Source organism: Sarcophilus harrisii, chromosome 5 (assembly GCF_902635505.1).
Source record: "Sarcophilus harrisii chromosome 5, mSarHar1.11, whole genome shotgun sequence".
Classification (NCBI taxonomy): Eukaryota; Metazoa; Chordata; class Mammalia; order Dasyuromorphia; family Dasyuridae; genus Sarcophilus; species Sarcophilus harrisii.
Genome location: NC_045430.1, coordinates 5779632 through 5800871, shown reverse-complemented (window position 1 = coordinate 5800871; position 21240 = coordinate 5779632).

Sequence of the window (21240 nt, the reverse complement as noted above, 5' to 3'; positions counted from 1 at the left end):
AAAGAAGCTAGGATTAGAAGGAAAGCAAGAACTTGAAAAAAAGATTTTATAGGTAGTTTCTCTAGAAAGGCCTCATTTCTCAAACATACAGAGAAGTGTTCTAAATGTATAAGAATGTAAGTTATTTCCTAATTAATGAATTGCCAAAGTACATGAACAAATAGTTTTCAGAAGAAGAAATCAAAGCTATCTATAGTCATATGAAAAATTATCTAAATCACTATTAATTAGAAAAATGCAAATTAAAATAATTCTGAGGTATCATCTCATCATATTTTTCAGATTGGCTAATATAATAGAAGAGGAAAATGACAAATATTGGAAGAGATGAGATGTGAAAAAATAGGGATACTAATGCATTGTTGGTGAAGTTGTGAACCAAAACGTTTTTTGGTGAGCAATTTGAAACTATGCCCAAAAGGCTATCTGATTGTGCATACCCTATGACCCAGCCAGACCACCACTAGGGTTGTATCCCATAGAGATCAAAGAAAAAGAAAAAAATGATCTAAATATGTATAAAATATTTACACCAACGTTTTTTTTTGATTTTTTATTATAGCTTTTTATTTATTAGATATATGCATAGGTAATTTTTCAGCATTGACAGCTGCAAATCCTTTTGTTCCAACTTTTTCCTCCTTCCCCTCACCCCCTCCTCCCAATGGCAGGTTGACTAATACATGTTAAATATGTTTAAGTATAAGTTAAATACAACATATGTATACATGTCCAGTTATTTTGCTGTGTAAAAAGAGTCGGATTTTGAAATAATGTACAATTAGCCTGTGAAGGAAATCAAAAATGCAGGTGGACAAAAAGAGGGATTGGGAATTCTATGTAATGGTTCATAGTCATCTCCCAGAGTTCTTTCCCTGGGTGTAGCTGCTTCAGTTCATTATAGCTCTATTGGAACTGATTTGGTTCATCTCAGTGCTGAAGAGGGCCACCTCCATCAAAATTGATCATCATATAGTATTGTTGTTGAAATATATAATGATCTCCTGATTCTGCTCATTTCACTCGGCATCAGTTCATGTAAGTCTCTCCAGGCCTTTCTGAAATCATCCTGTACAACAACTTTTTGTGGTGTCAAAGAATTAGAAATTGAGGGGATGCCCATCAATTGGGGGAATGATTGAATAAGTTGTGTATATGACTGTGATGGAATATTGTTATGCTATAAGAAAGGATGACCAGGGTGAAAAACCTGGCAAGACTTACATGAACTCATGCAAAGTGAGATGAACAGAATTAGGAATTGGGACAACAACAATATTGTATGATGATCAACAGTAAATGGCTTGGTTATTCTCAGCAATACAATGATCTAAGACAATTCCAAAGAGTTTAGGATGAAAATCCTCCCCACCTCTAGAGGAAAAAACCAATCGAGTCTGAATGTAAATTGAAGCATACTTTAAAAAAAATTTTATTATTATTGTGTTTTTGTGTCTCTGTGCGTATTTTACAACATGGCTAATATGGAAATGACTACACATATATAATGTATATCAAATTGTATCAAGAGTGACTTCTTCTGGCTCCTTTGTGGATTGTTCTATCCCCAGTTTGATTGAAAAGTCTCTCAACAGAAGGGGTACCATCTTCTCATTTTTGTGTCTACTCAAGCCATGAGTGCTTTGTACACAATATAGGTTCAGTCGATTAGTTAATAAGGATTTCAATATCTACTATCTACCAGGCTCTATATTAAGTACTCAGGATACAGAGAAAGGAAAAGACAGATCATCACTTCGAGGAACTTGGGGAGACACCTAAGTATAAAACAAGATATAGATAGGATACATTAGAGATAATGAGTGGAGGGAAGGGCACTGAATGAAGGGGGTTTGGGAACGGTGCTGATCAAGTGCCACTTGACCATCCCAGGCATGCTGCATGTGTTTTATAACTAAGCCCTTGTTTCTAGTCTAACATCTCATTATAAAATGATTAATAGACCAATTACCAGAATAAATAGGATGTTTGAAAATGAGTCAATCAATGGCAATGGATTTCTGCTTCAAAGTCAAGTCAGTAAATGTGTGCAGGCTTTCACTGAAAATGGAGATATGCCCAGACGTTGGATGGGGAAGGGATGAGGGGGTAGAATGGGGGATTTCATTCTTCCAGCTGAGTCTTGCCTCCTGTGGCAGAGACAACGTTTCTGGGAATTTTTGTTGACATTCTCATGGGGAGGGCAATTTTTACATGGGTAATGCATTGAAAAATGATATCAAAGAGGCCCGAATTTGGGATTTGAAGGCTTGAGCATCTGTGGCGCTGGCAAATTAACTGTGCTGGGTTTCATATGTGCTTGGGGGTAAGACCTGGAGTGGTGTTAGATGAACTAGATGCTAAAGTCCCATTTAGATCTTATTGTCATGATTCTGGTCTAATTTCAAGGGAGTGAGGCCATGAAGGGGGAAATAGCATCTCAGGTTATATGCTGAATTAGTATCAGAGATAGATGTGATTCCCCTTTCATGAGAACTGGGGAGTTATGGAGTAATTTAGAGGAAATTGAAATGAAGCTAAGTGCTTTATTGCATCTTCTTTTTTAATGCAAAGCTTCTTAAACTGATTCCTGACACCATATGGGGTCATGTAATTGAATGTGGCGGTTGTGAAATTATGATCAATTGTCAGTAAATGTTTGATTTGTATACCTATTTTACAAATCTATCTGAGTCTGGGGTCATGTAAAAATTTCTTAGGTGAGAAAGGATCCATGAGTAGAGTCATATTTTAATGGATTTGAAATAATAACCCATCCGTAATTCCTTGTTTAAGTTCATAGTCTATGCAGCTCCAGCTGAAGGCTATGGAATGAATTAGCTTTAATATGAATTGCCAGAGTTCACCTACCCATTCAAATATCACCCTCGTGGTGACCATGGTACATCTCACTTTCCTGGCAGCTCCATGTGCTTATAAGCGTTTCCTCCTGAATTCACCCCAAATATAACTCCACCTCAGCATCACATGATCTGCCTTTGCTGAAGGTCATAGGTCTGTCCTCATTATAATTCTATTGGTCTACATGAGCATAAACCTGAACAAGGTCAGGACAGATTCTGGGGGGAAGGAATATCTGGGCATCAAGGGTGCTATTCATGTCAGTGCATTCTTTGATTATCTTGATTCAATATCTCCTGGCTCATAGGATCATAGATCTAGAGCTACAAGAGGTCTTAGAGGCCGTTGAGTCCACTCTCATTTTACAAATAAAGAAACTGAGACTTGGACAAATTAAGTAACTTGAGGATTGCATGACTAGTATTGGAGGTTAGATTGGAACCCAAGATTTCTTCATTTTAAACCCAGCCCTCTTTCCATTATTTCACCCAGAGGAAACCTTCATTCTTCTGGTCTTTGTGTTTATCTCTCTTTCTAGCTAATGCCTAATGTATTCCATGTACCAGTCTGAGTCTTATTCCTTCCATCTGCCTGACTTGTTCCAGTATCCTTGAGATAATATATCTGTAATATTCCGTTCTTGAAATATGGTTGTAGATTTCTAGAGATACAGGAAGCAAGTTAATTAGAAAGATCATCAAGAAGATTTCCCATGTCACATTGAGCTCCACAGATTGACCTGCATCCTACTTTATTGCCCTGGACCAGGCCCTGTCCATCCCAGCTTTTAGTTCATTTGTCCTTCATCTTTTCTATCTGTAAAATTACTAGATGCTCCCTCTCATCTTTCTCTGATCATATGAACCCAGTAAAAATTGGGTGTCAAGTGGATCCAAACATGTACTGACATGTAAATATAGTCAAGCTATTATTGTCAGAAACCCTTCCCCCCACTTTCTCCATTGCTTGAATTTGTCCTGTGCTTGCTCAGTTTTATGCTAATATCTGCCAATGCCATCCTAACCAAAGCTAACTAACCATCCTATGATTCCATGAACCACGGTTTTCTATATTCTCTTTGTTACCCTAAAGAGCTGCTTCTGTCCACTTTGGATTTTTCATAGACAGATCCTGGTTTCTCTCCAGCTGATTTTTTACATGCCCATTTGTCTCTGACCTTCTCATTTTCCTTCCAATACCTCTGAAACCACCCCCAAATTAAGGAAGAAACTCTGGTTGGTAGAGTTAGACCTGCTGATTTCTCTGAGAGACAACAGCCTCCCAGACCTGGTGACAAACACTGATATTCCTACTGTCACCCCAGCTCTCATTCTGGAAAATTCAATTTCACAAAGGCTTTTGGGAGCAGAGGTTGCTGCTCAGAGATGAAGCATCAGTTGCAGCTCATTGGCTACTGGTCTGAGGGACTAGGTGTGGAGTCATTAGGAGACCCGCTTCCCAAACTTGGTAGAGCCTCCAAGTATTGTAATAATGCCTCTTTAATAAAACGAGAGCAAAAAGTTTCTATCTAGGTCTATTATGCATTAACTTGCATTTTCCCTTTCCCTTCATGTCCCATATAGAGTTAATAAATAAAACAACCTTGTTGATAGGAACGTATTATGTTTCTGATTCTCATAATTTTTAATGCTAAGAAGTTGAGGTCCTGTGTGAAAGAAAAAGATTCATAATGGAAAAGGCTTTAAAATTTATATCCAGCCTTTCTGTTCTATTGTCTGAAATGTATATATTTTATGAGGAAACATGTCTCCCATAAATCACATATAAATTATTTCTGCAAAATAAAAATATACAGAAATTAGATTTCCCCAGAAAGCCCAAAGGCTTCTGAACATTTCTGAAACTTCCTTATTATATATAAACAGTTAAAATATTAATGTGTCAGAAGCCCACATTGGAATTTCTTTTCTACGACACAACCTCTCTTGTGTTGGGGAATATGTAAGCAGGGGATTTGATATTTCCCTTCATCCCACAGTCGTGGGCAGAGAAGAAAGAAAAAAAAAAACAGATTGCTCTAGCAGAACTTCCCTGACCCTGGTGCTGAAAGAGAATGGAGCTAAGGCACTGGGAAGGGCAAGGCTTTTAGCTTCATATTTTCTGCCAGAGGAATTGGGTTTCTATGGCACCCAAGAGTGATTCAGGGTGTCCATTAAGATCAGATTCCGGACATTTAGAAAGAACATTGTTGAATGTGTTCCATTCATCATATTGTGCTGTGGAGGTAGCCATTGTTATAACTGTTAAGTCAAAAAAGTTTGTTGCTTGAGACTTCCCACCTCTTTTGCTGAGCCTCTCTATCTTCTCTCGGATGTATGGTATCCTCATGTTTTACTCTTATGTTTACCCAATGTGTCCTATTACAAAGACCTACTCAACTAAGTCTCTCTTCTCCACAAAATTATCCATTTCTCTGCTTTCCCTCTCAGGTTACTCTTTTGATGTGCTGCTCTAACTCAGCTGTCACAGTATCAAAGAACATTAGGATGGGAAAGATCTCAGGGATCCATTGTTTTCCAAGACCAGCTAAAAGTCCTGCTTTGGAAGTTACATCAGAATTTCTGCCAATTGCTAAGATGATATATGTGTGTAATACCTGACATAAGAGTTCCTATAACCACAACTTCTCATTAGAAATGCTAATGAAATAACTTCATTAGGACTCTATCGTCTCACTATCCAAAGTGCTATCTATATTGGCAAAATGATAATGGTCTCAAAGAAGGAAGAGGGGCAGGACTACATAGAACTCATCAGAAGACATCCACACTGAAGACAAGACAATGCTAAAGGCCCTCAGAGATGGAGAGTTTTCAAGATAGCTTAGAGGGGGACATGTGAAAAGAATGGAAAAATTGTCAACTGTATTATAAGTGGTAATAAAGGTAGAATCAAAAGAAGCCATCACCAATTATGACTCATATACTGATTATCTCATCTTGACGTTCTTGTGACTGAAACTAAGGGCTTCCCAAGAAAACAGTTATGTTGATAAGTGAACAACAAGTTAAGAAGACATTAAGAAAAGGATTTGGGCATCTAAAACACAGATTGATCTATAGAAAAGAGGGGCTCTTAGCCAGAGATGAAGAACATCTAAGAAAGGCTAATAAAATATATTTGTTTGGTGATTCATGGATTAGATCTAGTGAGCTTTAAACATAAAAGGAGGGGGAAAGAGAAAATTACCTAAAAATAATCTGCCAAGTGAGATAGCATAGAGTATCAGGTTCAATAGCAAAAGAACCGGAGCAGGTGACCTAGAAGGAGAAACTGATTTCTAAAATAGAAATATTTGGTAGCCTTGGGAGAAAGTAAATGCTCACTCCATCTTAGAATTTACGGAAAAGAAGGGGAAGAAAGCTTGTCACAGTCTAGTGAATATCTTAGATTTGAAGATAGTGAACTTCTAAGAGTTCAGAGAATAGTTATGATTTCATGGATGCAAATTTCAAAGGGGAAAGTAAGAAAGTAAGACAAAGACTGTTGGAAGCTATCAAGAAAGATATTTCTATGACATAAAGCATAAGCCACTTCAATGAGAAAGACAGAAGGTGGCTGTTTAAGAGAACACAAAGTATGCCTGAGGACTCATTAATTCAAAAATTTCAAGTGACATATATAGAAGATGAAAACAAAAGCATATAAGAGAAGGTGTGCTGAAGATGGAGTCGCTGTCCTTTTGGGATGATTGCCTAAGTTCAAAAGGAACTGAATGAGAGGATTAAGACAAGGGGCTCATCCTGGGCTTTCATTGGTATTGGGCACTTCCAAATGAGGAAACTCTCTCCCACAATGCAGATTGGGATCTTCTCTGGAATTTAGAGTCTTAGAAAGTTGCCTCAAGATTAAGTGACTTGCTCAGGATCATACAGCCATTGAGTCTCTGAGGAGGGATTTGAACCAAGCTTGTTCTCACTCTGAGCTAAGCTGTTTATCACTATACTCTCAATCTCAATGAATGCTAAAATAACTTTTAAAAAATCTGTGTTAAGAGCCAGAAGAAGACCAAAAGAGGCATTGGCCCATTGCCCAGAGTGGATGACAGAGAATAATTTGGAAAGCTTCTTGATGCTTCTTTCTCTTATATTTTATCTACACAGGAGTGAAATGGAAAGGACAGAACAGAAGAGGCAAAGAGGGAGTTGAAAGCCAATCAAAGGGAGAGAAAGGTTAGAGATCACCCAGCTTCCCTCAAAGAGGCCAAGCCACCAGACACGGCTGGACTATGCATCAAGGTCCTGAAAGAACTGGCAGATGTGATTACCGAGCCTCTGTGGGTAATCTTCAAAATCACAAGGAAGAGGAAAGCTGCTAGAGGACTAGGAATGGGAAATGTAAGAAAAGAGAGAAGCCTTTGTGCCTGAGGCTGGTTAGCTTAGCTCTGTTTCCTGGTAAAATTCTAGGCTGTATTTTATTAAGAGGATGGGTTTGATTATTGAGAAAGAATAGTGGTAATCTTTAAGAGTTATCATTGGTTCATCAAAAACTCGTCATGTCTGACATAGTCCATTTCCCTTTTTGACGGGGGTTAGCAACCTAGTAAATCAAAGGAAAGCAGTAGAGATTGAATTCTTGCATTTCAGAAAAAAAAATCTGACAGTATTTTTCCTATTGTTCTTCTAGATGAGAGAGACACACACAGAGAAGAGATACACACACACACACACAGTCAGAGGAGATACTGAGACAGAGACAGGGAGAGAGACAGAGACAGAGATGCACACAGAGGGGAGACACACAGAGACAGAGGAGACAGGCAAGGACAGAGATAGGGAAAGAGATAGCGAGAGACAAAGAGACAGAGACACACAGAGAGAGGAGCCAGAGACACACACAGAGAAATGCAGAGAGAGACAGAAAACCACAGACAGACAGACGCACCCAAAGACAAAGATGCACCAAGAGACATAGAGAGAGAGATAGTAAGGTGGACTATCTAATGGTATTAAGTGCATTTAAATAATTGAGCCAAGAAGCAGCAATTAATAAGTTTAAATTGAAATGAACAGAGATATCTGTTAGAATGTCTCAGGGATCTGTCTTTGGCAATTATTTGTGGTCAAATAGTTTTTTAGCAAAGATTGAAATGAAGGAAAAAGGAGAATTCTTATGCTTAGTTAACATGTTGGATCATAAAATTAAGATTAGAAAATCTCAACAAGCTAGAAAATTGAATTAAAGCTAAAAATTTTAAATTGAGTATGGATTACATATGAAGCTCTGCAAAGTAACTGAACAAATACAGGGACAAGTGAAAGTAGGTAGACATTTATGTAAAAAAGATCAGGGAGTTTTAATGAATTGTAAGATCAACACACATGCATACATACACAAATACACTCCCGCACACCATGATACAAATGTGCTGTTTTCCCTATAGAATGTAAGCTCCTCAAAGGCAGAGATTATTTCAGTCTTGCAAATTGTATTCCAAGGCCAAGTGGCAGATTTGGAGGGGGCAGTTCATAAATACTTGTGGATTGATTGATCTTTATTGTCAGATGCAGAAAAGTTCCTTTGTTGTTTCTGCAGACCAAATCCAGTAACATTTCTGGTATCTTTTGTGCTCCTTTAAAAATCATCCTTATGTTTCACAAGTGTTTATGTTGATCAAAAGAATACATAGAATTAATCTTTCAATACCAGACAGCAATAATTAAATCAACTGCAGGAGGCCACTAAAAAAATGTGCATCTGTCACAGCCTGCCAGGGATAGGGATCATAAGTAGATGTGAAGACATTGGGGTGGGTAAGGAGCCAGCCAGAACTATCCAGCCTCCCTCTCCTGCTCTTATCAGGGAGCTGTCTGCCATGGATCTGAGAACTTACCCAAAAGGCTCACAGTGGGGGGAGTCTATCATTCACCTTGCCCACCAAGAAAATGGGCTATAGGTATTTGCATTTTAAGGAGCCTGGAAAACATTGTGAACTGGTAAGAATTTATTATGGAGTAGGGATTGGAAAATGCTGAGCCAGCCCAATCCTCTTAATTTATTGCTGAGAAAATGAGACTGGAAGTGACTTTCTGAGGATTACAGTGGCTGAATTGGAATAACAACAACAATAATAATTATAACAACAACTGGAATTTATATGGACCTTTAAAGGTTTACAAATTATGTGCGTTGCTTCATTTGGTCCTTACAGCAACCATATAAAGTAGATGCTATTGTCACCTGCATTTTATAGATAAAGAAACTAAGGCTTGAAGGAATGATATCAATCAAATGAGTTGTCCAGGGTCACATAGCTAGTGTCTGATTTGGAATTTACATTCGAGTCTTCTTGATTCTAAGTCCAAAACTCTAACCACTATGTCACTTGTTAAGTGACTTGCTCAGAGTCACACAGCTAGTACAGGTCTGAAGGAAGATTTAAAGACACTTTTTTGCTGACTCTTGAGTCCAGGTCTCTATCCATGGTGCTAGCCAGTTGGCTCCCTGAATAATCTCCAAAGTTCCTCAAAGACAGAAAGTTCGTTAAGAACATATTTTATACCCTCAGAATTGGAGAAACCCAGAGTTCCTCTAAACCAACAAGTGTTGGGAATTTCAGTTTCCAACCTATGTTGGGAATTCCCTTCACAACATCCAGCCTCTCCATCCTTCAAAGTTAGTTACAGGTAAATTCACCTTCAGTTAGCCTTCCTAGGTTGTCTCCATGAAAGATGACCTCATTTCTTTGCCTCCTGTAATCAGTTGTATATTCTGACCAAGAGCTGAGGCAGGGAGGAAAAAGATGTCAGGCATCCCTGAGCAGAAAGAGGAGGAATTTTATTGGATAGAGAAATCTGCCTGGTGTTCTTGACTTGACACAATGTAAGGGGATAGTTATTCTGTCTTCATGTGAAGGCAGCTTGGGTAGCCTTCTTCCTGAGAAGCAGGAGGGACCCTGCAATGGACTCTCTGAGCACCTCCCTGACATATCTCACCTCCATTCCCTAGGCCGCCGCCGCCAGAACCAAAGCAGGAACTCAGTAAAGACTTGTTGATGGATAAATTGATTCAAGAAGGCTAGAAAAAGAGAATAAGGCAATCCTGATGGATTTCTTGCAAAGTGGATTAAATTTAGTCCCTCTGCACACAAAAATCTATGATTCTCAAGCCCCTGTAATCAGTCGCAGTGCAGAATGTGATCAATAGCACCTGGTTGGGCATTGAGAGAGAGAGTTTAGCATCCCACCTCACAGATCGGACTGGGCTGACGAGGGAGGACAGGTCTTTGACACATCACTGCCAGCATCAGGCAGTGTACCACAGAGGGGGAGGACCCACTGTTCTCAGTCACTGGAGCTTTAACACATGCTGCAAATGCAAGTGTGGCAGGGCATTGTTGGACTGACCACGTCCGTTGCCCCCTCCTCCTCTTCTTTGCTCCTGCAATGACTCCCACTCAGAGTACTTTCTTGTGCCTCCCCAACTCTTGGGGGCTTATGCTCCCTCCAAGTTTGGGATCAATTTTTCTGCCCCTTCTGACTATTCTAGTGTACTCTTTTCTTTCTTTTTCAGTGGTCTTATGGTCTTTAGACTATCAGTTTTATTATATTATATTTTATATTACATTTTAATTTTTATTTTAATATTATATTTATTATACTACATAATATTATTTTGTTAGGATATTACTTTCATGTCTATATACATATACATAATATGCGATAAAATAATTTCAACAATAAAATATTTTTAAAGCACTTTGCAAATCTTAAGGCATGCTAGAGCAAGAAGATACTTCAGAAACCACTGAGTCCAGCTCTCTCATTGTACAGATAAGGAAACTGAGTCTTACTCAGGTGAAATGATATCCTAGTTTAGAAAAATAGTAAGCATCAGAGATGCTTACTCTGATTCCAAATCCTCCAGTGCTTTCTCCCTGTTCTGAATTCTTCCATACCCCACTCATGCATGATGGTGGACAATAAGCACCTATTATGTACTAAGCACTATGATAAAGTCTTTTACAAATATTATTTAATCTCCCAAACTTCCCTGATATTGGCAATGTCATGATATCCATTTTACAGTTGAGGAAACTGAGACAGAGTAAATAACTTGTCTAGGGTACACGGTACACAGCTAGTAAGTGATTGGAGTTGGAGTTGAACTCACTTCTTCTTGGCTCTGGGCCCAGTGCACTATCTAGTGTTCCCTAGAACTGAACACAGTAGATCAAGGAGAGATGAACTGGGTTAATTGATTTGGGATGAGAAGGACTGAATGTGGATGAAATGAAGGTGAGATGGTTTGAGGGGAGTTGGGATGAATGGACAGGTCATTGAGCATGTGGAATGTGTTCAAAAAAGAATGACTAGGAGGATGAGAAGTCTCTAAACCAAACTATAGGAAATTTGCCTCAAAGAGTTGGGGATGTATAGCTTGAAGAAGGGAAGATGTAGGAACAATGGGTGATAGTGATTTTCAAGGATTTGAGGGGTTGTTCTATTGAGGAGGAATTAGCCTTCTTCTGGTTGTATTTTGGAAGTCAGATGTGGGAGACATGAGGGAAAGCCACAAAGAAAAATATTTGTACTTTGAGTTAGAGCCAGAGAAAAGCATCATTTTGTAGGACCCTGAGTTCTCTACAAAATGCAGGCAGAGAAGGCTTTCTGCCTTCCAAACAAAAACTCGTTTGAATACTCTTAGTTAATATTCAATCTATCCCTTCAGACCTCTTCTATTTTTTAAAACTTGAGAATGGATGGAGGTTGGAGCTATGGATTTGTCCTTCATTTTTGGAATTTATCTCTCCAATTCTCTCCTCCCTACCCGCCCTGGGATCCGTTGATCATCGCCTCCAGACAGTGGTTTGATTTAGCATTAGTTGGGACGCTATTCAGCTACATATCCAGGGAGGAATTTCTGTCTCTTTTGTTTCTTGACGCAGCCCCCAGACACTCCTCCTTGGCGCCCTGTAATTGTGGCCCTGAAACATTGTTCTGAAAATACAATAATTTCCCACTTGAGAATAATTGTCTTTATCCGATGGCTTTTTCTCTGCTTTCTCCTAACTGTGAAAAATGTGTAAGTGTCGTATAAACAATGCCATCAGTTATAGCTTTACAGGTACTGGGGATAATTCATGTAGGCTGGTTTCACAAGGTGTCTTAGTTTCTAAATCGACTAGCTCCTTTGTAATGAACTGGCCATCTTGAAAAAAAAACATTTAATTTCATCACATGCTTCCTCCACAGCAGTGATGATCTTAATTCCTCATTTATTCACATTCTTGTTATAATTTAATATCCAACACGACCATGTTTCTTCATTCTCTGCTCACTTTGTCAGCTTTGATAAGATGCTCAGTGGCTTATCTTCCTTGCCTCTTTTGCTCACCATACTCTCTTTGTCACAGCTTAAGACCTGTAGCAAAGCTGCCATTTGGTGAGATCCAACAGCCTTTTGGTTTTTTAATGATGGAGTTAGTATGCTTCCACACCTGTAGTCCTTATTTCAGAACTTGTCTGGCTAAATTCAATATCCAATATACATAGTTTGAGATTCTGAACATCTTTAATGGCACAAGGAATTGCCAAAAAGAAGACACATCGAGGGGCTTAGGACCACACTCTTAGGCATTTTGGTCTCTAAAGGATGTCAACTCTAAAGTATGGTATCTATATGTATATATATATGCATAGATAAATTATAATACACACATATATGTATGTATGTGTGTGTATATATATATATATACATGTATTATATATAATACATCAACTCTATAAAGGGTACTGAATCTATTCCTACTGGCTCCTTTTCATTAGCTCAGTCATTCACCTTTGGATTTATAATATTAAGGTACATCAGAATTTAGTCTAACCTTAATATTTTACTGATGAAGAAACTGGATTCAGAGTGAATAATACTAACTCACCCTTTCCAAACCTCTAAATCACCGGTCCTGATCTTTCCAATCATCTTGATTTCAGATTCTGATGACCTTTCCCTTGATCTCTCTTTAGCTTTTGATGCCATTATCCATGTTCTCATACTTAATAATCCTTCCTCTTATGGCTTCTATGGAGCTATTCTCTCCTAGTTTTCTTGTTACCTGCATGATGATTCTCCCCATTTCTATTTTGCTGGATTACTCGATATTTCTCAGCCTCTAAAAGTTTGTGAGCCTCCAAATTTGTCTTTGGTCCTTTTCTAGGTCTTTTCTATCTTGTGCTGACCTGGTCCCTTTCAATGGATTAAATGATTGTCTCCATGCACATGACCCATGAAATAGCTATGTGTATCCCGACTTCTCTCCTAAACTCCCATCCTGCTTTTCAATGTTGTATTCAGTGTCTCTGTCTGGATGTTTCAATGGCATAACAAAGGGATCACAACCATTCCTTTTCTCCCCTAACCCTTTCCTCCCATACACTTACTTTTTCCTGTTATTTCTTTCTGACCAATCAGCTTTTAATTTCTCAGTGATGCTTGTGATCCTTGACCCTTCCTTCCTCCCTCCCTCTTTCCTTCCCTCCCTTCCTCACTCCCTCCTTCTGTTCTTCTCTTCCTTCCTCCCTTCCTTCTTATCCCCCTTTCTCCATGCCCAATAAAGAGTCAATTCTTGTGACTCCTATGTCCCTGAGTTAATGTCACCTCCTAAACCTTCCCTATATCAACAAGGCTGATGCCCTAGTGCAGGTCCTCATCACTTTTTAGTTGGATTTCACTTCTAGCTTCCTAATTATCCCTTCTGGTTCTGATCTCTCTTTTCTCCAAACCATCTTCTGGGCAGCTACCACAATGTCTTACTGAGGCACAGGTCTGACCAGAGTGTTGCTTTCTCGTATTTGTAAAACTCCAGGGCTGATTACAGTACCTCTCATGAAGTAAGCACTTAAAATTCTCTTTCCATCTGTTATTTACCTATGGAGGAAGGAAGAAAATAAATATTTATTGTGTGTCTACTGTGTGCCAGACTGTCCTAAGGACTTTACCAATACTTATTTAATCCTCACAATAACCCTGAGAGGTAAGTGCCATTATTACCTAACTGTTTGATTGCTGTGGAAATTGAGCAAGATAGAGTTTAAGTGACTTGTCCAGGGTCACATAGATAGCAAATTTTTGAAAATAGATTAGAAATCAAATCTTCCTGAGTTCATACCCAGCAATGCTCCATCAGCTGTATCACCTAGCTGCCTCTTTATATATTGATCTATCGCTTTATATATCTATTCATCCATCATCTATCTATCTGTTTCTGTTTCTCTCTGTCTCTTTCTTTCAACGTTATATAGCTACACTTGGGCTGAAAAAAATAGAGACTAAAATGGGGGACATGTGGCAAGATAGCAATTGTTATGGGAAAAATGGTGGTTTTTAGTAACTTAGGTTTAGGTTAACTCAAGTTTAGTCATGTGACCGAAAAAAGCTCAACAATCTTAGATTACTAACTGGAAAAATCAGGAAAGGATTCCTGGAAGAGGAGGCAATTGAACTGGACTTTAATAATGGTACACTTAGTCAGAGGAGGGAAAGAAGGCCATGACAGGATGAGGGAGTGATGTGGGTAAAGGCATGGAGGAGGAAACTCATTGAAGTAAAGAGAGCTATATATAACTTCAAAACTCTCAAATAAATATTCTTCATAACCTTCTTATTCAGTGTCAGAAGGCTCCATCATTACCAAGCACACCATTTTTTGAATTGTTACCCTTCTTACTTTCCTACCTGAAGATAGCCCAGCCCTTTTGTTTTTACAAAACTGCCATTAGAAATCTCTGAGGGCTGACGAGAATGCAGAAAAAATTAAGCAGTTGTGCTCCTGTTTACATTTCTGTTCCCAAAGATAGTTATTTAATGAAGAATCTTTGCCTTCAGGATGATCATGGCTTTCCCAGGAATATGTGATTGCTCCTTGTTTGAAACTTTCCCAAGACCTTGTTCATTGTTTTCTAACAGCAACAATAACAACTCTTATTTCTGTGGCACTTTCAGGTTTTTATAACATGTTTTCTATAGCACTTCTGTGAACTGGGTAGTGAATTTATTATTCTCACTTTACAGTGAATATATTAATAATTACCATTTCATAATAGCCTCATAACTATTCTCTCTATTTCCTCTCTCTCTCTTTCCCTTCCTCTCTCCTTCCTTGTGTTTTCCCTCTCTTTCCCTTCCCTCTTCATCTCCTCTCCATCATCATTATATCACCCAATAATCTTTATTTTAAAAAACAGTTGGAAATCATAATAAGAAAATGACTAAAATGTCCATATCCTTTAAGCCAAAGTTTCTGCTGCAACATATATATCCTCACTGAGGTCAAAACCAGAAAGATTCCATATATACCAAAATATTCAAAGTAGCCCTTGGACAGGAAGCAAATAATTAGAAACAAAGGCGATACCTAACAACTGGTGAATGAATGAACATATTAATAGAATATTAATATGTAACAGGAAATAATTAATATGGAGAAAACATAGAAGTCAGGGAAGACTTATCTGAATTGATGCAAAATGAATTGCTCAGAACCAGGAAACCAATATGATTACAATGGTTGCAATGATGGAAATGGAACCGATTGCTGGTTAGGGGTAATGGCTAGGAAAACATACCCTTTCTTTCTTTCTTTCTTTTTCTTTTTTTGCTGTAATACATCTAGAAAGAATTGTCAAAGTCTGATAGTGTAGAGCAGTAGCTGTTTGAGTTTACAGAAGGGACAGTGAGAGATAAGGGGAGGGACAGGAGAGAGACAGAGAAAAGAGAGAGAACTGAGAGTCAGGCAGATAAAAGTAGAGATAGATAAAAACAAATGAGATGCATTTTGCTTGTCTCATTTCCAGAGATGTTTGAAAGAACCAATTACTAATTAGAACCTTAAGGACTTTCCACTTGTGGGATGTGTGTGTGTGTATGTGTGTGTGTGTGTGTGTGTGTGTGTGTGTGTGTGTGTATGTGGATGCACACCCACATGCACATGTGCACTAGCACAGTATAATGAGAAATAAATTGATTTTCCATACTCTCCCTGTTTATCTTTCCCATGCTGTTAACATCTGTGTGATATTTATTCAATATCCAATAACACTGGTAATTAATCTGCATTAAAAAGCAGAGGCTGGGAAGCCATGGAATCCTCCCTTGCTGCAGCCAGAGAAGCTCCTGGACCAGAAGGCTTCACAGATGCTCTGCTCTCAGGATGGTCTTGCCAGAGGGTTGTGTAATGAGCTACATAGATTCTCCCCATGCTCCTTCTGCTCCATGGGGAATATTAGGGAGTGAGTCTCTCAAGCCACCGGAGAACTTTCCCGTCAATGATTCCCTCAAGCATCTTGGACCATTTCCGAGGGGCATCAGAGCCAAGAACCACCAGAGGAGGCTGGGGATCTAATGCTTCTGGGCATTAAATCAAACAGCTGTTAACAACACGTGCTCTACAAGTTACCTGAGGGGCAGAGGCATGAGGAGAGTCCTCCTCAATGGAGCACTTCCAGCAAAGGCCAGTAACACCCTCATCATGGAGCCTTTAGAGGTGATTCTTGAAGCTTCTTCCTTTCCTGCTCTATTGTCACTCTGGAGAATCCTCTGTTCAGAAGCCCTCTTCTCCTGTTGGAGAATCCCTTCCTGGGACTGCCACTTTTTGTAAGAACTCCAGTTATGCATCACCTCACTCCCACTTGAACTCTCTCTTCTCTGGCTCCTTGCCTGACAATTTCCCCCTTTATAGCTTTACTTTATGTTGTCTTCTCCCATCATCCCAAGATCATAAGTTACTTGAGGATAAGGATTGTCTTGCTGGTATTTCAAGCTGTAAGCACAGTACCTGGGAAATAACAGGTATTTAATAAGCAAATGCTCCATCCATCCATCCATCTATCCATCCATCCATCCATCCATCCATCCATTTTTCAGCCTATCTTTCTATATATCTGTTTGGGACCACCTTCCAGATCTCAGTCCTGATATTCTAGGATTATAAACGTTCTAAGGTTCTAAGATTTTAGAGATTCATAGATTACAGACTTTGAAAATAGAAGGGACCTCAGAGATCATCTATCTCCTCTTTCCTTGAACCGAAATTGTCTCTACAACATCCCGACAAATGGCCATCCATTCTTTGAAAATGTCCAGTGAAGAAAAACTCATTTCCTTCAAAGGAAGCTCATTCTACTGGGGGAAAGCTCTAATCCCCCACTTAGGCTGAGCCAAAGTCTGCCTCTGAGCCACTCCCCTTCAGTAGCAGTGGGGTGTACTGAAAAGATACTTGGACTTGAAAGGCAGAATATTTAGGTTCATTTTCTGATTTTGATGCTTCCTTGTTGTGTGACCATGGGATGTCACTCTTCCCTTCTCTTTAAACCTTAGTTTTGTCATCTCTAAAATAGGTAACAATACTTGTACTATCTCCCCTACAGGGCTGTTGTGAGGAAAAAGCTTTCTAGTCCTTAAAACACTATTGAATTGTAAGTTAATATTTCAAAGACTCTGTGGCTCAGAGTTTCTGAGGTTCTAGAGGGCAGAGTTTCCTGAGATCTCAGTGGTGAAATAATGAGCACAGATAATCCCATGGAATTTTCTTTGCCCCTTGGGGCCAACTATTAGTTCAGGAGTTACAAAAAAAAGAGAGAAAAGCTGAATATGAGAAATATGGAACTTTCCTTTTTCCTCCTGTTCATAAAGCCCAATGATTACTTACATCAGAGCTGCAAGCAGGGTGGGGCAACTGAAATTTCCCTCTGGAATGTCAAACTTGAGAAAGTACTAATAGCCCCTAGCTGACATATTAGCAATTATGAAACTTATTACCTATTCATCAAGAAAAATAATTAAAATAGAAAGCTCTTAAATGATATGAGCTATGTCCCCTTAACCATTAGTTAGGGGGACATCCAAGATGTCATCTCCCTAGATGAGTTCCCCTTTTCCTAGAAAAGCTATGCCTCCCTTTCTCTTAGCTTCCTCAGCATTATTATGAGTACTGGACACATAGTAGGTGCTAATGATTGTTAGTTGAATAATCAGGCATATATTGTTTGATCCTGTGTCCTGGGATGTCTTACACTTCTCCCCAAATGGAGATAGGGCATGATATAATGACATTTGCCCCTAGATTTTTTTTTTCTTTTTGCCTTTGGTGCAAAGTTCTTAGCTATGGTCCTGGTCTCCATAGATACAATTTCTATAGTAAGTGCTTATTATTGATCTGTAACTTCATGGTCTCAGCCTCTCCAGGTTTAGATCCTAGAGTCACTATCTTCATTAGTCCAAGAGATTCTTGGTATCATAAAGACTTCCAAGGACCTATCTTGACCTCTGTAGGACATCACTTCTCAGACCGAGTACCATCCCAAGTGAGTAATTAGGAGGGGAAATCACCAATTCCCCTTCCATGGAACTGTATGGAAATTGAAATGTCTGCTTGGAGGCATCATTACATACTTGTTGAGATAACGCCAGGGCTCTGAATCCATTAACCTTTCATTGTGCGGGCCTGGAGTGGAGTGCCCAAGATTAGGGTTTGACACTTTTATCAAAGAATGATAAACGAGCTGTCCTTTCTGAGGGCTGATGATTTGACCTTTTTCAGTTAAAAGCATAAGGGGCCTGTGGTGTTAAGTGGGTGCTACTCTAAAATTAAATTGATTCCCTGAATTCAAGAAAAAGATTGTCTTAGATTACGTGATGGGACTTACTCAGCTCAAGGATATATTACACAAAACAAAGCCCAATGGAGAGTCTTCCATCTCTTCATCGTTCTTCCTTTGGGAAACATAGTTTACAGCCTCTCAGGAGAAGAAATGGTAGGGCAGGGTTGCAGAAGGGAGAGACTGGGGCATGATTATTGTCTTCAAAGACCCAAAAGTCTGTGATTTAGAATCTCCTCCTTTTTAACCTTCCTCTGTTTAGTTCCTTATGAATTCAAGTAGCGTCTCCTATAGGAAGTCAAACTTAATACCCCCCTAGACATCACAAAAATGTTCTTTGCATTTTTATGCTCTTATCACGTATGGATGATTGAATTAAAAAATATTTATTGAGACTACATGCCAATCACTGTATAATACAAACACAATAGTGAGACAATACCTGCCCTCAAGGACTTTACATTCTAATGGAGAAAACAGCAAACATAGGGGTATTATTGGTCCAGCAGGTAAAAGTAAAAGAGCCAAAAAGTTGGGTCATAGGGATATAGATTGACACAATCCATCCAGGAACAATGGTAGAGCTGATTTGATCATGGTTCAAGGTTCTAGGAGTGGTACTTGCAAAACTGGAATAATAGTAACACTTGCCCCACAAGCTTGTTGCAGAATCAAAGAGATAATATATAAAAGTGCTTAGCACAATGTCTTGCACAAAATACGTGCTGAATGAATGCTTATCCCCCTTTCCAACAGTTGAGAGATGGGACAATCTATTGGTGTGGCAGCTATGGTCCAGTGTTTACAAAGCCCACCAGACTCCTATGGGTTTTCACCTTTGTAAGGCTGTCCCTATGTCTGGAATACTCCTCTTCCTCATTTCTGCTTCACAGAATGTATCTGTCCCTTCCAGACTCAGATTCTCTGCCATCTTCTGGGGGAAGTTTTTTCAGATCTCTTCAATGCCAAGTTTTTACTTCTTTGTCTTCCTTCTCCTTCTCAGATGATTGTATTTATTTGAATACATGTTGTATTTTCCCAAGAAGGGTAGAGGCTTAAAGGTAGAGGCTGCCTGGTCTCTGTATCCCTAGTACTCAGCACAGTACTTGGTATGGAGTGAACCCTTATTAAGTGATTGTTGGATTGGTCTTTAAGCAGAGGCTGGATGTCCACTTTTTTTTTTTTTTTTTTTTTTGCTGAGGCAGTTGGAGTGAAGTGACTTGCCCTGGGTCACACAGTTAGGAAGTGTTAAGTGTCTGAAGCCAGATTTGAACTCAGGTTCTGACTTCAGGGCTGGGGCTTGGATGTCCACTTTTAAGTTGATCTAGAAAGGTTTTCTGTTTCAGCATATTAGACTAAATGCCTCAGTAGTCCCTCCCAGCTCTAAAAGGCTGAAATAATGTGGATCAGGTTAATCGAAAAGCTTTTTACAAGATATTTCCATTGCTTTGACCTCTTGTGAAGTTCCTATGTTCTACTCAGCAAGTATAGTGGTTTCATGAGACAAGTTCTATGGTAATATTATTTTCTCTCTCAAATACTAAATGTAGAATTATGTCTGTATCAGAATTTCATGTTACTTGAGACAATGTTTTGATATGAAAAACAGGATAGATTTTATTTGTCTTGCTTCTGATATTTCCCTGCTTAGTACTAGGAATTAGTTCAAATCCTGAATTCCCAGATCAGTGCTATGATTCCAAATGATCCAGAATGGCTTACTACTCATTGGCTTAGTCTGAATGAACATGAAAGGCACCTGATTGTGTGAAGTCAGCACTCTCTAATTCTGGGGAGGGGGTAAATCATGGTCAGCTTGGCCATAGGTTTTTAGAAAGAAGCCCAGTTTCTTCACTTCTTATTTGTTGTGTTTCTTACTCTGGTTTGGGTTGCTTGCTTGCTTTTTGGAGTTCATTATTCTTTCCCAATGGATATGTCCTGCGCCAGCTCAGACCCCTCCCATTCCTTATTTTTCCAGTTCCTTGGCTAGTCGACTATCTTCTTATCTGCCTCCTCATTCCCCTTCATCTTTAATTGAAGCAGACCTTGCCCCAACAACTTCATGGCCAAAGGGATGTACTCCAGCACCTTTGTAGCTCAGCTCATGTCACAATCCTGCATATAATTGTTCTCCCTAACATGAAATTACTTCACATATTTTAAAAATTAATTTTTCAGTGTGCTGTGCTATCTCTGACCAGTGAAATGTAAGTTTCTTGAGGGGGAAGACAGTTTCCATTTTTTTTGGGGTGGAATATTACTAGTGCTTGGCAGTGAGTAGGCAATTAATGGAAGTTTGACTTGAATTGAATCATCCGGACAATTATCCATTTATATTCCAGGAGACAAAACTGTGTAGTGACTGAGATCTCCATTGAAGAAGTCACTGTCCTCAGTGCTGAAGTGAGAGACACAGCAGATGGAAATGACAACCTGCTATTATTGTCACAAAGGTTATTGATGCCCATTAAGTGACTACCTCTCTCTGGAATAATGGGGGAAAAACAGAATAATCTGGAGAGAGAAAAGGAAGGAGAAAAAGAAGGTGAGAGTTACGATGAGTTAAGAAAGTTGAGAAGAACAAGAAGAGGAGAGGAGAAGGGGGAGGAGCAGAGAGGAGAAGAGAGGAAAGAAAAGAAGTAACAAGGAAGGGGAAGAAAAATAAGGAAGAAGATGGAAAAGGAAAGGAGTGGGAAGGAGAAGAGAGGGTAGAAGTTAACACTACAAAAATATCAGTAGTTTCTTTCATCCAGTGAAGTTTACT